The sequence below is a fragment of the Electrona antarctica genome, assembly GCF_951216825.1.
Source record: "Electrona antarctica genome assembly, chromosome: 19".
Lineage (NCBI taxonomy): Eukaryota > Metazoa > Chordata > Actinopteri > Myctophiformes > Myctophidae > Electrona > Electrona antarctica.
The window spans coordinates 38,171,676-38,190,226 of record NC_136800.1 but is presented as its reverse complement, the minus strand read 5'-3'; positions in this window follow the sequence as shown (position 1 = coordinate 38,190,226).

Sequence of the window (18,551 nt, the reverse complement as noted above, 5' to 3'; positions counted from 1 at the left end):
TCTCTCTCTCTCTCTCTCTCAGCTGAGAGGACCAATGAGGTGATTGTTGGGACTGATCAGCTGATGGAGATCTAGCCGCCATGAGGCATCGCCTCACTGACCACAACACCGCTGGATGGACAGGCAGGCTGACCAATCAGGGGTTTAGCTGTGGTTTGACGCACCCACACGCTCCGCTCATAGGATTTCTTTTGTTTCTTTTTAAATAAAAGCTGTTGTATTTAAAGTGGAATTTGTTTCAGTCGTGTTTGTCTGATAGTTTCAATAAGTTGCATCCATCTGTAACTGATATATATTTTAATTTTTTCAAACCCAGGCCATAATACAAATTATTTAGCCATAAAGTGACACAATTTGTATTTGAAACGTTGATTTTTCAAGGCATCGACCTATACACGTCTCTCTGGATGAAAGCATCATGCAGCTAAATCCAAACTATTCCTTGCCATGGACCCCATAACCATAGCTGGTGGTGCCATGGACCCCATAACCATAGCTGGTGGTGTCCATGGACCCCATAACCATAGCTGGTGGTGTCCATGGACCCCATAACCATAGCTGGTGGTGTCCATGGACCCCATAACCATAGCTGGTGGTGTCCATTGACCCCATAACCATAGCTGGTGGTGTCCATGGACCCCATAACCATAGCTGGTGGTGTCCATGGACCCCATAACCATAGCTGGTGGTGTCCATGGACCCCATAACCATAGCTGGTGGTGTCCATGGACCCCATAACCATAGCTGGTGGTGTCCCACCTACTGCTTTTTTTTTTTTTTTAACTCCTTACTTGCTCATAGTACAGCAACACACAAAAGCATAAAACAAAGCAGATTCTTGATCTGCTCCCTTTGCTGTTTTTGAATGTGAATCCTGAAAAGTAACAGTTTTGGACATAATGAGGTTTCCAACCGACAGAGACAACATTATATATATTGCAAAAAATAGCCAATCAACAAGCTCACAATACTGTATGTCACTTTTGTCATTTTTTAACATTTGTCAAAGATTTTGAAACAATTTTGACAGTAATGGCCCGGCCAAAATACGAATGCCAGGTTGAAAGTGGATCAACTGTGAATACAAATAAATTACATAATTTATATATTTATTTATTTCTCCTCTCTTCATTCGCCCCCTCCCCAATAGCACCCCCCCCCCCCCCCCGGGACCCCACTTTGAAACCCACTGAGCTAAACAACCTACACAGTGGTAACAATAGATGGAATTAACCTGCACCGTTGTGAGTGGGAGATGTATACACACACACACACACACACACACACGTACAAGCGTGCGTGTGTACTGGGATGTATGTTTACGCACGCACGCACGCCACGCAGCTGTGAAGACCAGAGACGATGAGAGAGAAGGAGGTGTGTGGGTGGGTGTGGGGGGGGGGGGGGGGGGACCACAATGGCGTGGGGGTTAAGTTTATTTGTACACAAAAAAAAGAAAAAATGGTTTGTGTGTGTGTGAGTGTGTGTGTGTGTGTGTGTAGGCCCCGGACCACCCAGCTTGATCCTGTATCAGTTAACACCAACCACCCCACCCACACACGCACACTCACACACCCAAGAAACAGAGAGACCTAGTCGTCTAGCACCCGCCGCTTTCCTCCTCCCCCCCCCCCCCCCCCCCCCCCCCCCCCTAATTCTTCCCGTTCTCTCTCTCTCTCTCTCTCTCTCTCTCTCTCTCTCTCTCTCTCTCTCTCTCTCTCTCTCTCTCTCTCTCTCTCTCTGCTGTCAGTAGATTTATTGCATTCCTTCACCAGAGCATTTCTTAAATTACAGGTTTGAAGTTCCTTAGTCACGAAGGAACAGGACGAGGACAGCATGGCTTGGGGTGGGGTGGGGTGAGGGGAGGGGAGGGGGGTCCTTGTGTGTGTGTGTGTGTGTGTGTGTGTGTGTGTGTGTTTGTGCGCGCCTTTGTCATTTACTGTCCTCTGTTTCCTATTGTGTCTTGTGGTCCTTGCAGGAGTCATTTAGACTGTCTCTGGTGGCCTGATTATGATGTCGCTGTGTGTGTGTGTGTGTGTATTGCTATACTTGTGAGGACCTTGTGTCCCCACAAGTATAGTATAATTGGATAAATAAGACATTATGAGGAGCATTTCCACATAAAATGCCATTTGCCACACAAAATGGTTGTGTCATGGTTAAAGAAGATTTGGGGAATTTTAGGCTTACAATTAGGAACAAGACTCAGTTGGGGTTTAGGATTAGTCATTTTAGAGGTTAGATTTAGGGGTTAGGATTGGAGCAATGCTTGATTTATACTTAGACACGTGCTGGTGTTGCACAACCAGAAAATAGCCGATCTAAAAGCTCACAACACGTCACAGCTATTTTTCAGCAATTTTCATTGCGGTCCTAAAATGTCCTCACAAGTATAGTAATACAATGTGTGTGTGTGTGTGTGAGAGCGAGTGTGAGAGCGATGAGAACGATCACGATGCTTGCTCTGTCTTCCATCTTTCCTTTTTGATGCCTTTGTTATTCCAGCGTTCGTTCGGCGGACATGTTTTTGCCATTAGTCCTTGAACAACAATAAGAACATGGGCTCTATCGCACGTCTTGCTGTGTGGAAATGCAGCCATTCATCTTCTTTCATTAGCCCTTTCATTACCCAGTGGCAGGGAGAGGACACGGTGTAATATCATCCAGAATTATACGTCCTGAGCTCAGAGACGTGATGTTTTTATCTGTAACATCCCGTCTTTATGGCTCGAGGTTATACTGTCTTGTAGTAGTTCTAACACACTATGCCAAACCCCGGATTTCTCGGGTTTATCCCTCCTGTGCTAAACCCGCGAAATCCCGGGTTTCGTTGATTTCTGTTTAATCCAGAATTACCTATGTTAGCTTCTTTTAGCATCCCGTCGCTAGGCAACGCTTAATTCCATGGTGTGACGTCATCAAAATCCCAAAACTCTGTGCACACGTGCGCACACGATCTTTAGTGGCTTTAGAGGCTCAGATTGAGGTGATATGGGGTGAGGGACGATGTTAGGAACTCAAAAAATGACCTCGACCTCCCGGTTAGCATACCAGTAAGACGCCTGAGGGTAAGAAGCATCCGTCTGGGTGACAGCAGACTGCTGGGTGAGTGCTGGTGCTTTGGCATGGGGGCTCAGATCAACATATGGAATTAATTCTGTACTGGCCATATATGGAGCGTGTCTTGAGTGTACAGGGTTTGATGAGGTCAGATCAACATATGGAATGTCAGAACAGGTCAGCTCCATATATGGAGATCTAAGGGTGGCAGCGGGGGCAGTGTCTTGAGTGTACAGGGTTTGATGAGGGCCCAGGTAGGGCTGGGCCTTAATTTTCGGGCCTGTTGAGAACCGTTTTTGCCGGCTGCTGGGCACGGCTGCATTAATAACAGGGGCAGACCCGTCTAGAGTTTAAATGGACAGGTATCAGTCAAAAGGGAGACATCGAAGAGGAAGGATGGATGGGGAAGGATCAACATATGTAAAGTCAGAACAGGTCCTGACATATATCCATATATGGAGATCTAAGGGTTTGAGGTTTGAGGTCAGATGTAGAGTTCCTGGCCTATATTGATGACATCAGGGATCTCCATATATGGGCTTAATTGCGACAGCAGGTCGCATTTACTATGACATCAGGGATCTCCGATGTCACGAGACCTGGGCACCATGGGTTTTTGAGTGGTGTAAACCACTCCTACGACTGGCTTTGTTAGTTTACGTGTCTGTCTGTCTGTCTGTCTGTTCGTACCAAAAAATGAGCATGGTTGCTACACCCAGTTCACACGGGTGTGATTTCATTACGTCAGACCACAGCTGATCAGTCTATATAAGACCTTACACCACTCAGTTCACACGGGTGTGATTTTTCCCATGTATGGGGAATTTGAGTGAAACACTGACGGACACAAATGTACGATTTCATAGTATCGCTAGATTAGCGTCCCGACTCTGACTCAAACATGGCTTACAATGTCTTCTTCGTGGCCTTTTTTGTGTGTTCTGCTGACACTTGCTCCAGAGCGCTGACTCCAATGGTGGCATGGAGATTGTTAAGCCGCTTTAATTTCATGGACCCCCGAGCCGTAACTCTGAGAATGTGAAAACATTGGAACCAAATGCACCCATCCATGTTAGCCCCCTCAAGGAACCATGATGAGGGTCCCTCGATGCCACTGATGTATTGGTCAATATCGGGGAATTTCTTTCAACTCCGGGCCTGAAATGGGTTGCAGGGACTGTTTACCGGTGGTCCCATAATATGCAGCAATGTTTTCATTTAGACTGGCACCCAGAGCACAAATATGGTTCTTGAACCGAGGTCCTGAGCTGAAAAATACTCAGTGACCCGTCATTGTCCAATGAGTCCTTTTGTCTGTAGTACAGAATGCTCTGTCTCCTCCCATTTGTATCATTTAGAGGGACTGTGGCTTCAAATGCTCAGTGTTAATTTAACTCAGAACGTACAGAATGTTCTAGATATGCATCTTTTCCCAGACCAGATGCTGCATGTTTGCACAAAATTCACTTTAATTACCGGTATTTATTTCATATAGAAGAATGTTCCTTCCCATCAGTTTAAAACAAAGCATGTAATTTACAGCTTTATTTGGCATAATATAGACAAGTCATGTTGCTGTTGTGTTCAAGATGATTAGCAGCACTGTTGACCTTGTCAACAGTGAATATATGGTCTCTGTTGGGTGGAAACAAAACTGTTACTTTTTTGGATTCCAAATTCAAAAATCACACCCGTGTGAAGTGAGGGGCGCTCTTATCATACATCATCTCATTCTGGCCAATCACAATTTGCGTCCTCACTTTTCCGTCTTCACTTTTCTGTCCTTATTTGTGAGGGCAGCTAGCTCCTTCTATATTCTGATATTAGTGTAGATTGTTGTTTTACACAAACATTAAGAGAATTTACGTCATGTGGATGAGCAAATCGACATGTTACGACACGTCATGATGATGCACGATGATGAAAGCGCTCCTCACTTCACACGGGTGTGATTTTTATCCTCAATATGTACTTTGCTCAGCCAATCAAATCATCTCTATGGGGTGATCAGCCAATCAAATCATCGCTATGGGGTGATCAGCCAATCAAATCATCGCTATGGGGTGATCAGCCAATCAAATCATCGCTATGGGGTGATCAGCCAATCAACTCATCACTATGATTCTGATTCACACAAACACACAAAGCTGGGCATAGGAGGGGGTCGCGCCCCTCAAAGATATCAGATCTACAAGTTCAAAACGCGCAGTGATGCTTTTGTGTGATGCTGTAGTATGATCTATTAGGACATTAATTTACACACAAAAAACACTAGAGAATATGGAGATAAGAGGTTTCTACTCAACAGCAACGATATGCTTTTGTTTAGAGGATGTTCAGAGGAACATTTCACCTTTTTTATGGCAACATATTTGTCCTCCCTGATGATTGCGGCTCATTGGGTGGTACTATTTCTGTCTCATAGGTGAGCTCTGGGTACTTAGAAAATGTACACGCCAATGATATCAACAGGGATGTCAAATCTGACTGACGGCCACGCTACACCAGGCTTTTCGCGCACAAAACGCGCGCGTTTACCCCCGCGTTTAATTTAGGTCCAGTCCTATTTTTTAAAACGCACGCGCGGGCCGCGCGTTTAGGGTAAACGCGCGAGAAAAGCCTGGTGTAGCGTGGCCGTGACTCGTTTTAGAGTCACGAGAAGTTTAGTCGGCAGTGAGCGAGTCTCGCCAGATGTTTTCTTTCCACAGCTCACTGTAGAGACAGAACGCTTATAGGTTAAGTGATATTTAAAAAATGTATAATGATAATGATAATGAATTTTATTTATATAGCACCTTTTTAAAACAATGTTCCAAAGTGCTGCACAGAGCAGGGTGAAGACAAAACAAAGGAAAAAATACATCAAGTCAAAAAACAAAAACAACAACAAACAAAAGCAAATACAGCAAAATTACAGGAAATACAGTGTAAGTGTTCAGTAGCTCTATATTCTGTTATATAATCATTTGTTATAGACTAGAGCAGGGTTCCCCAATAGGCGGCCCGCGGGCCATTTGCGGCCCGCGGAGCGCCCCTTTGTGGCCCCTGGAAGAATTTCCCAAAAAAAAAAATGTTTTTTGTTTTGTTTTGGGGGGGTGTCCCAGATATAAATGGCATTAAATGGGGGTCAGTAGCCTATGCATGTCAAACTGGGCACACCCTCAAGGACCACTGGTGGTCCCCGGACCACTGGTTGAGAACAATTTTTAATTAATTAATCCGCGTGCGGACTCGGCCCCCAGCCTGGTTCCCTAGTCAAAATATGGCCCTTGAGGAAAATGAATTGGGGAACCCTGGACTAGAGTGTTTTCTGACAGCGGTCTCCCTGTCTCCAGCTCTTTAGTAAACAGAAAACTAATTTTCAGTTTGCGATACCAAATTGATCAGAAGAGAGAACCCGTACAGGAATGGATGAACAAGTGAAATAGGAAGTGATGACAGTCATGTCACTAAGAATTGAATCTGGAACACTATGAATGTGAAGTTGATGAATGGGTACTCTCCAGATTGCCTGCTACTGAACAGACTAGCAATCGATTATCACAATATAGAGTTTTTACTTTTTTAACAAAAAGGTTTTTGTTTTAACCAAATAATATCACTTACCCTACCTTTACAAAAATGTTATTGTGTTGCCTACACCCAGCCAAGCTTACCATTTAAGTCCTATGCTTAAACCTCCACCTATAGTGTCATAATAATAATATAAAATAATAATAATATAGTCCACAATAATAATAGGGACCTCTCCCACGTTGAGAAATGTTTACAAAATGGCCGTCGAACGACGACGGGGGGGTCTAAACCTCGTATGTCCAAATCCTTTCAGGATTCAAATTCAAAAGTAGCAGACCTACGACAAGCTCAAAGCGAGCCGGCTTCGCGCCACGCTCCGAGCTTGTGGATCTGCATGCTCTTGTGTGACGCTGCTGTAGTATGATCAAGTATGGCGTTGGTTTATGGGACAACAACCACAGCGTCCGAGCGTAGCGCTGAGAGGTTTCTGTCCCACAACAACAATATGCCCATGTTCTTTGTCTTGGCTCTGTTAACCTTTTAACAGCCACACACTCTGACCTCGCCTCCCCCCCCCGAACGGTTGATGAGATCTGGCAGCAGGGTGTGTTTGGGTAAAGGTTTGTATATTTATACAAAGACCCCAGAGCCCCCTCGATGCTACGCCACCATGGCTGGGCCCGTGCATGTGTATGGGTGTGTGTGTGTGCGAGTAGATGTCTGCATGCGTGCATGTGTGTGCGTGTGCGTGTGTGTGAGCATGTGTGTGTCCTTTGTTAAACCTAGGTCCAACTAACTAATCAATGCTCAGCTTGACACCCGTGTGTCTGTGTCTGTGACTGACTGACTGACTGACTGACTGACTGCAACTTAAATTCATGAGTTCATTCATGAGTTTTCTCAACTAATTAGGAATTGCAGACACATTTCCGATGTCTGGAGAGAAACAATCCCCCCCCCCCCCCCACCCCCAGGTGATGCAAAGAGAGAGAGGGAAAATAAATAATGACCCACTGACCGACTTAATCAATAAAGCACTTCAAAGAGAAGGACTTTAATATTGAATTCAGAGATTGTCATCAGAAGTTGAGGCGTTCCTGGCAGCTAAAACACGTTTCCTGGCAAAGCCGCGGCTCTGAAGCTGGCATGCTCGATGAATGGAGACGCACTCCCACACAGGCAGCAGGGGAGGGGGGGGGGGGGGGGGGGTTAACCCATTAAGACGCCTTCCAAATCACTAGTTATCAAACATTTTCGACTACATTATGAATAATCCATAATTCAATAACGTAATATAGACTCATAATCGAACCCAGTTTTTGGGCACATCATAATAAGCAAAACGTTAACTTTAAGATGCATTGTGAGCTTGTAGATCGATTTTGTTGGTATATACACTTACAGACTAAGAAGTCTGTAAACTGAACTTATCTTTGTCTGTCGAGTGACACCTTATCGTTGCTCGTAGTGTGTGTGTGTGTGTGTGTGTGTGTGTGTGTGTGTGTGTGTGTGTGTGTGTGTGTGTGTGTGTGTGTGTGCGTGTGCGTGTGCGTGCGTGTGTGTGTGAGTCTTTTATGGGGCCTATAGCGGAGCTTCTCAAACTTGTTCATGTCAAGTTCCCCCAAATTGGCACATAATAATCTACGGCTCTAGCAGTGATTTTCAAACATTTTAATTTCAAGGACCCCCATATTTACATGCATTAGGCTACGGACCCCCATTTAATGGCATTTCTATCTCTGGGACACCAATTTATATTGTAAAACAGAGTTACAGACCCATGAGAGTCCATTTGGTTCCTAGCCATTTAGTTGAATGGGATCCCTCACAGACCCCTGGGGGTCCCTGGAGCCCACTTTGAGAACCACTGGCCTATAGGGTTTGGGGACTGGGGAGATTAAAAATGGCTCCTCCAAAAGAAACTCAGACAACTGCTAGGCTTCAATATATTTCCTTTTCTTTCTTTTCTTTTTCAGCTATTTGTTCTTTTATTCCCATTTTCTCTCCAATTTAAGCCCCAATACACATATACTCCCGCCGACGTCCGAACATTTGTTCGTATAAAGGGAGGCGATACTGTATTTAACTCAGAACTTCTGATGGGTGGTCTCAGGACCTTTGTCTCAGAACCCGCACCTCCCCCCCCCCCCCCAGATGTCTTGACTCTCAGAACTACTTCGAAAGGCCTGTCCGAACCGTTCTTTTCTTTTCCGACGTCAGATACTTTTCAGGGTTCAAATTAAAAAGTATAGCAATACAAAGTATAGCAAATTAATACAAATAAACATTATTATAAAAGTAGCAGATCTTCAAGCTCAAAAGGTTTTGAGCTTGCAGATCTGCTACTTTTGATGATTTGGAGTGACGATCTAGTGATGCTCAAGTGGGTCGTTAACGAAAAAACTAGAAAAATGAGATTATAGTTTTCTGCCCGACAGCGACGATTAGTTGTTCCTCAATTCTTTTTTATTTTATATTTTTTATGGAGGGATAGACAGTAGGCTGACAGGAAATGGGGAGAGAGATGGGGGGGGGGGGGTGACATGCAGTAAAAGCCGTCGGGATCGGGAGTCGAACCCGCGGCACACTGCCAGACTGGATTACCAGCCAAGGTGCCTGGACCGCTGAGCCACGGCCCAGGCCGACAGACCTCAATTTAATGGGATTTCTATCTCTGGGACCCCAATTTACATCGTAAAATCAAAGCCAATTTAACTCAGAGAGTTTACAAATGGAACCAAATGGACCTGTTAGGGTCCATTTGGTTCCATTTGTACACTCTCTGAGTTACAGACCCATAAGGGTTCTCCTACCTATCATTTATCCTCCCTCAAGGACCCCTGGGGTTCCCCGGACTCCACTTTGAGAACCAATGCTCTCTAGGGTTCTTTGAGGGTGTTCCAAATGTACAACGAGGGTGTTCCAAATGTCTGTAACAGTGAGAGTGCTTGAAATTAAAATAAATGTTTGAGAAGCATGCTGTTTAGACAACCACACGTCTCCTCCGATACATCACTCCTCCACCAGTCTCTACTTTTCACAGCGGGGAGTTTGACCGGGAGGGCGTGACACATGCAGAGGAATACATGCTGTCTAGCTCTGGTTCATAGCCTATATAGTGAAATTGTAAGTGGTGACACAACGGAATGAGCGGACTTAATTGTAACTGAAAATGTATTTTCTGTTTAGCTGTGAGCTCGTAGATCGGCTATTTTCAAATAGCCAATGCATATTGTGGTTTAATGTGGTGCTCATGTGGACTGGTCGGTCCTTGGTGGACGGTTTTCATAGACCTGGTTGCTATTATTTCTCTCGCAAAATCTGCCAACACTGGAACTCAAGCTCACAACACGTTGCAATGTAATGCATGGTGAGCTTAAATTGTCTATTTTGGCTATTTTTTTGTTTTTGTTTTTTTTAAGTGGTTAAATCTGTCTGTTTTCATAAATATTTAACCTGTTCAAAGTAATAACAAGAGCTTGTGACAAATAACTACTTTCCTCTTCCTGTTTTGGACATACAAGATTTCCGGCGACAGCGACTATATGGGCCTGTATATCTGTGGATCTTTGTAATGTGGTCTTAATACTACCCCCCAAAATCATGTAGGCAAATCTAAAGTAGCTTTTGTAAGTCAGGCACGTAAAAAAGAAAAAGGTTTTGTTTGAGCAGTTTCCCCCTCTGAGAAAAGCTTTGAGAATGATTATTACATACATACGGCTCAAATTAAACAAGTCTAACTGTGACATAACAAAATGCCACGCATGACTGAAGTGCAAGAATTTTCCGCAATGTGGCCAGAGTTTTTGTTCTTTTAATAATAATTGGGGTACATCATCCACCAATACACAATACACAATTGGCCCGAATGATAACCAACTCTCCCGTGACATTGTGGTGACTATAAAAGACAGATTATTAGCTCAGAGAGTATACACATAACACAGATATATACACACAGATAGAAGGCGTGCAGTGCCGTGCAGGCTGCATGAGAGGAATGGGGGTTGGCTGTGTAGCTGGGTGGCTTCGTGGCTCCAGGGCTGATCGTGGGTGAGCGAAAAAGGAGAGAGAGAGAGAGAGAGAGAGAGACAGCAAGGCCACCCAAGTGGCAGTCAGTCAGAAAACCTGTGTGTGTTTGCTGCTGACCCTTACACATTAGCACAACACTTCCTCAATTTGTCTTCTGTGTTCTCCGGCCACAAATGAATTTCCTCTCTCCCCAACCAGCCCCCCCCCCCCTCTTTTTTTTTTCTTCGACACACACACCACCTTTCATGATACCCCCCCACACACACACACACCCCCCCCCCCATCATCTGCTGTTCAAACTTTTGAACACACACATTCACAACCTCTTTTTGCGAGCTCGACAGATCGAACACTCGCTTATGCTACTTAGCTCACAAAGAGTTTGTGTGGAGACAGAGATCTCATGTATAGTTTAACAACCTCGGTGACATGTCTCTCGCTCTCCCTCTCTCACGCACGCACACACACACAATTCAATTTTCAATTCAATTCAATTCAAAGGGCTTTATTGGCATGAGAAAACATACGTTTACATTGCCAAAGCAGAAAGCACAATACAACAATACAGCAATACAATCAAAACAAAAAATATGTACATTTGAACGTCAGAATCTTCAATAGATCAATTTCTTCAATAGATCAATTTCACACACACACACACACACAAACATCAGACATCCTTCGCTATCACTTGCAGAGGCCCTGATGATCTAGACCGACAATCCTTGGCTGTACACGGAAGGCCCCCAGATCACAGCCCTGCATTTTCCATTTAAACCCAGGAAGAACATGCCGCTTCCAAAAATCTTTCCAAAATCTACACACTGTGTGTGATTTGAAGTGGTGTTGTACAAAAGGCTTCTTGTTAAAACTATCTGGATTAACTGTACAAAGGCAGATTTGGTTAAATGTTCCTTCCAAGGGATTTAAAAGACAAACTTCTGTGGTTATTTTCTTTCACAGTTGCTGTAATCTGATTGCTGTGTTAAAGTTTTTATTCGCCCTTAAGACTGTTCCATTCTGTTCCATCCTGTTCTGCATTCTATTCAGTGTATAGAGACGACACACATACAAGACCTGTTAATGACTCTTTAGTTGTTCCCTTTTAGACTCTGGGAAACAGATTAGCCAGATTCTTTTCAGGCTAATTTTGCATCGCTTGTTACTTTGTTAGACCCGGGTTGAAAAATGGCCCTTTATTTAGCATTTTAATTTAATAGATTTTTCTTTAAAAAAAATGTTTAAAAGGGTAAGGAAAAGGTTCACATTTCATCTACAAGCAACTGTTTGAGAATCTCCGTAGACAGAATTCATGTTTAGTTTCTCGAAAGACGCATCAATTATGACCATGAAAATAGCTTTTGGGCTGGAGCTTTCATAAATGTTTATAACTCTGTACAACAAATTACAATGATGTAGAGATGTTTTTTTTCTTCTCTTTCTATTTTTAAAGCTATGCATTTAAGCCAAAAGGTATGAGACACATTTACGTTCACCCATGTTGTAACTCCTGAGTGTGCACACATTTGGTTCCATTTGTACACTTCTCAGAGTTAAAAGGAACACTGAGGATTTTACAGTGCACAGAGGGGGAATGAGCAATGGTGTGGCCGTGGACTTTGTCTCCCAAGCTAAACTAAACTATAGGTCTGAGTTTGTATTACCACCTGCCGGCTATACGTCTGACAATACCTCTGTTACAACCGCACAAACAAAGACTCTAAGAAAAGTGTGTTTCTTTCTTATTCTCTGTGTTTTTTGTGTGTTTTCCCCCCCTTAAAGGCAACCATTCATTACGATGACAAAGGAGTAAAGAAATGCATTATCATAATTAATCTTGTGTGAGACTGTGGGTGGCAGCTCCTGCTCTCCTCAGACAGACTGACAGACATGGACACATTTCGGGGACTGAGAAACTTTCCTTTTGTAGATTTGTTTTTGCACATTTTTAAGTCTTATATTTGATATATCCATCAAACGATATTCCGAAAATGTTCATATTGTTGACCATATTTAGCCATTTGAACCCTATAGGGGGAACATTCGCCAAAAATGGCAGATCTACAAGCTCACAATGCATTGCAGCTTGACACATTGTGAGCTTGTATAAGCCATTTTCGGTGAAGAGATTTGGTGCAGAAGGGAAAAAAGAGCGGACCAAGCTAGTACAGAGGCGCTAGTACAAAGTATAACGGGTTTGACTGGATAATTATATCGCAGAGACCCTTGCTTTGTGAGATTTCAACCATGCATAACCTAATGTAGAACATTTGTGGCCGAGGAAGTAACGGTGGTTTTGGTTTCATTTTCAGCCCGTCTAAATGCTTTATTTTAGTAATTAAGCCTAATTGGTGCAGCTAATTAGGAACACATGTCAATATTTGAGATATGTTCCTGGTCATGAATAACTGTTTGCTTGGAGAGGTTATGTGTTTGTAATTTATTAAACTTTTAACACTTGAACATGGGTGTCCAGTTCTGTCCACAAATAATAGCGATCCATGCTGTGTGGCTTTCAGAAGGTTCCCCTTCCATGACCATCATCATCCATCATTCCATCATCTGAAACATGTCTAAATATGAATTTATGCACACGCTACTTCTGTCACATTTCACTTCAGCCATGCTAGTGTTAATAGCATGCAACATTTTGTGGAAAATATTGTTGCACCAGATTTGTTGTCTCTATTAAAGGACCACTTCACCCATTTTCAACCAATCTTCATTCAATGTGTTCTCACTAAGTAATGCTCATTAGAAGATCGTGATGGTAGCCTTTCTGTGTCTATACTCGGTCAGTGGGATACCAGTGACATCATTGGCATAATAGGCAGGTTTGGTCATTTCAAACGAGATTTCTAGCTTTTTCTTAAAAATAACAATGGATTCTATGTCATGCTAAACTTTCTAGGAAAAGAAAGGCTGTTGTTTCTATTAGCTTGGAAGGAACCCCCATCGATGATGTCATTGTAAAGCAGCTCTCTGAACTGTCAGCACCGCCAGCGAGATGAGTGGGTGAGTAGACAGCAATGGTGCCATGAGCATATAAGCTAAGGACCAGTTATGTGAAGATTAGGTTGAATTTAAATGTTCAATTTCAAATGTAACTGCAAGGTGGGGATTCAGTGAATCAAGCCAAGACTGTTAGAAGTTTTACACTCGTTAATTTATGGCCAAATCTCTGTCTGGCCACACCTTGTTCAATATGTCAGTTTTGAATGATTCCCAAAAGATTTAGCCTGGCATATCACTGCGTAGAATCCGTAGATATTAGTCTGTAAGTGTGGAAGATTTATTTCCAAGGGGTTACAAACAGATTCCAACATCACAGCAAAAAAAAGTCTCACTTTGAATTGTAGGCTCTGATTGGTCACCCACAACTCGGGTGAGCAAATATGTTATTCAAACTGAGGAGTGCCAGACCAATCTCCCCATGGGATTGTTTTTTCTTCTTCCCTGTGGCAGGTTTGTCTAGTTTCCAGTCTACAAAAGATTTGGTAACAATCGGACCAATGGTTTAGAAGGATATGTCAAAAGAAAGCATTATCTTATACTTTAGCTATTGAAAAATATCAGATCTACAAGCTCATAGCGCGTCACCGAGTGGCGCGCTATGAGCTTGTAGATCTGCTATTTTTGGAAAATCGTGAGAATGTGGCGCAAATCTTTGAATATATATTCTTTCAGAGCGTTTTAAACTCAAATCTTTGCTTCTGGAACAACATATTTTCAGATGGGCGTGGGCGGCCAATTACATTCTTGACATGAAATAGTTTGAGAACCACTGATATAGAAAGAAAAAAAATTCTGAAAACTTTTTGAAAACTGTTTTAGAATACATTTGTAGAATCGTCCTCAGGTCTACGTAAATGGGTTAAAAACAATTATAAATGGTGAAAAATGTAGTCAGGACACCCTGACACCCATTAATAGTTTTGGCATTTTGTAGAGTGAGGAGGATAAACGTCTGTAGCAAGTTTCATGTAAATCTGACTCACGGTATAGTAGTTTGACCTTTAATTATAGGGCTACCATCAGGCCGGTGGGGGTCATATTGTTGTGCCTTTCAAGTATGCACACAACCGCAAAAGTGAGACTCTCGGCCTGGGCCGTGGCTCAGCGGTCCAGGCACCTTGGCTGGCAGTGTTCCGCGGGTTCGACTCCCGATCCCGACGGCCTTTACTGCATGTCAGCCCCCCCCATCTCTCTCCCCATTTCCTGTCTGCCTACTTTCTATCCCTCCATAAAAAGTATAAAATAAAGACGAAAGCCACAAAAACACATTAAAAAAAAGAAAGTGAGACTCTCATATACACAAATACCAGCTCATTCATGACAATACAATTGTACGTTAAAACAGTTCTTCTTTCCCTTTTCGCCGACTGTGATATTCCCCCGTAGAAAGAACTTAGCATGCGTTTATTTTGACACAGACCATCAGGGTATACTTTGTATGCTGGTGAACTCACCGGTAATGCTATACTGTAGGTTCAGTCTCTTTGAATCCATTTTGGACTGAGGACGATTCTAAAGACGCTTCTAAATCCTGACATAAGTTTTCTGAAAAACTTCAAATATTTATATAGCAGCATCAACAATTTTACATTTTTGAATACTGTACATACTGTACAGAACACCAAAAGGGGGTTCCCGCCCAGAATGGGTTAATACCCGTTAGCATTGAAAAGTAATCAACTTTTTACAGTCTTCCCAATATGCAAAAAGAAAAATACATAGCATGACTCACCATGACACACTGCCAAGAATATCAAGTAGATATGTATATTTGGTTTAATGACGGTGTAAAAAGACATAATTCAAGAATCCACAAGTGTATATTATCATTTATTCAATATTATTCTATCAGCACTCGTGGGTTTGATGTCATAGGCTAAGATGTGAGACTTTGATAATGCCACAGTGCTATGGGGCTGCGGTCCGCTTTGAGCACAAAGAGTTAAAAGATAATGACAGGTTTGCTTGAAAGAGGTGGGTTTTTTTAAAAGCAACCACTCGTATTCCAGACATACTCTGGTGTGTATAAGCCTCACTTTAATTTATTTTTTAATTCAACCCATTAATTTGTCCATTATATGGGCTCCAAGTGTGGTTATAATTACCCCGGCGTGATCAAACAATATTTTTGAAGTATCATTTTAACCCCCGAGAGTCTGAGTTTCGCCACACTTCTATATGTCCCAATGTCACCTTGCAGATGATTTATCGCAGTAACCTTAGTGAACTCGAGCCCATTAGCACGTCTTGCCTCCCTCTTTCCTTCTTATACTCTCTCTCTCTCTCTCTCTCTCTCTCTCTCTCTCTCTCTCTCTGACCCCCCAAAACCCCCTCGCCCGCCCTTCACTTTATCCCATATGAGAAAGAGAAGAAATGCAGCCGTGGCTGGCTGGGTCCCACAGCCTTGCTTTACGATAAATAAACACAGGCTGGGCTTGAACCCTGGGTGGCTGGGCCGTGGTGTGACGGCTGAGTGCCAGAGCGGTTCCGTAGCTCTGCCTATGGCACATACAGAACCCTGGACAGCCAGCCAGGCATGCATGCATGGACGGATGGATGGATGGAACCACTGGGGAGAACTGGAATGGAGGGGGGTGCTGGGGGAGGGGGTATCGAGAGAGAGAGCGAGAAAGAACGACAAATGGAGTGAAGAGGAGAGAGAGAGAGAGGGCGCAGAAAAAGCAGATTTGAAGGAACAAGAGTGGAAAACAAATAGAAGTGTGATGGGGGGGCTGGAGAAAAGAAGGATACATGGCTGTAGATATAAAAGATTGAAGGAGAGAATGGAGTGTAAGAAGAAGGCTATGTGGATGACGGGAAGGAGAGGGAGGGGGAGTATAGCGAGGAAGAGGAGAGGGGAGCGAGCGAGCGGGACGGTTTATGTTTGGAGGTCGGGGCGTACGGTTGTGATGGCAGATATCTGGACAGCGCATGGTCATCTCGCATGGTTTATTTATCCAAGGCCTCCAGACCAGGCCTCAGACCTCCCTGAGTTTGTTAGGCTTGAAGGGGGCCCCTACCACACAGCCCAATTCCTCACATTCCACATTAGCTCCCATTTCCAGCTGCCTGCTTCCCTCTACCACCCAGCCCAGACCAGCCAAGCAAGCCCGGGCAAACTATGCCCAATTCCAGCAAACTGGAGCAACAAACCAAGCCATTGGCATCCCCAGAACAGAGCGCGTATAAGCACATGCGACCACTCCGACAGATGGTTCATGAGAATTCATCTGTTTAGTAGGGATATTATTGCCCAATTTATGCTAATGCTCCATCCACCCGTATGACAGTGTCGCACAGAAAATAGATGACCTACAAGCTCACACAATGCGTACAACTAGGTACTAGGTAGGTCTATACATCAGGGATATCACTGAAATGTACTTTCAGTAGGTAGAGGTCATTGCAGCAGGAAATTTGCTGTAATCAAATTGCCGAATCTACGTCTGCAGTAACCTAGTCTCGCGTTGCCAGACTGTTGCCTCTCGCAAAATTTTCAAATGCTTCCGTCATACATTTTGGAGCAACAGAAGCTCTATCATGAGTAAGCGATAAAGCGGAAGTGAAGCATCCTCCCCACTTCCGTTTCGTCTTCACAGTCGTCAGTCGCGCAAATTGATCCTAATATACATATAAATGACCTATGCATAGCTTGTTGCTTATAGCAGAAAAGGAATTAAGGTGGTTGCACACTGGACGCGTTTTTCGGAAAACCCGATGGAGAAACGCAGCTAAAAATCCGAAAAACGCGCTCGGTGTGTGGGGACCTTTAGGAAATAACAAATAAAATGCAGATGTTTTTAAATATATTTTCCTGAACGGAAATGGCAGCTTCCTTACTCGGATTTGGGGAGGTGTAGTTCCAGACTCTATACAGCATTCGGAGATTGTGGAATAGCAGTAACTATAAGCTAAAGCAGTACAAAGTTAAATCCTCTGCGTTATACTTTAAATCTGAATGGGTGCAGAATGTAACCAAATGTGCTATTTTACTCTGTAGTAAGTAGCCTTGTCGAGCCATGAGGCCCATAGGGCAGGAGCCTATCTCCTGTTTCTGTAGCGTGAGGCAGCTTGATGTACAAGTACACCCCCTGGACATGACGCTAGTATGTCGCAGGCATTTTACTCTATGATATCTGTTTATGTTAAGACCATGTTGTCAAGACACCAGAGTCCAAAAGTGAGTCGAAATAACTTGGGTAAATGTTTTAGGATTAGCAGTCTAGGTGCCCGGACCGCTGACCCGGACCTATAGGGGCTATTTTCAAACAGCCAATGTAGCCTATACATGGTTAAAGCGGTTAAACTGATTTTGATGTTATATTATTTTTTTCTGGACACCCCCTGGAACCCCTTAATGAAGGACCCCTGGGAGTCCCCAGACCCCTAAGAACCACTGGTCTGACTACATAATATAATAATGCTCCACATGTTCCCGTTTCAGTCTTCCTCTTTGTGCTACAGTATATATAAACTGTATTGATACAGATAACTTTCACTACAAGTTGTAACAGAAATAAAACATGGAGCTACTATTACAGCCGTCGGTGAGACACCTATATTCAAATTAATTATAGTGTCTCAGATTGCATCTTGGGGCTTAATTTAACACTAGCATGTCTGAAGTAAGAATGTGCTTAAATTCATATTTAGAAAATGTTTCAGATGATGGAATGGTGATGGATGATGATGGTCATGGAAGGGGAACCTTCTGAAAGCTTCATGGGCAAAGATAATCAACTTCAAAATCTAAACAAAATGGTCAAAATGACCTCTCAGACATGCTAGTGTAGGGCCTAGAACTGACAATAGACAGGTTTTAAGGTTTTATAAGAAGGCAAAATTGTGACACAGTAAAGACCTATACTCTGAATGGTATAGGCCAGCAGCGGTTCTTCCAGGGGGGTCCCCAGAAAAATCACACTTTA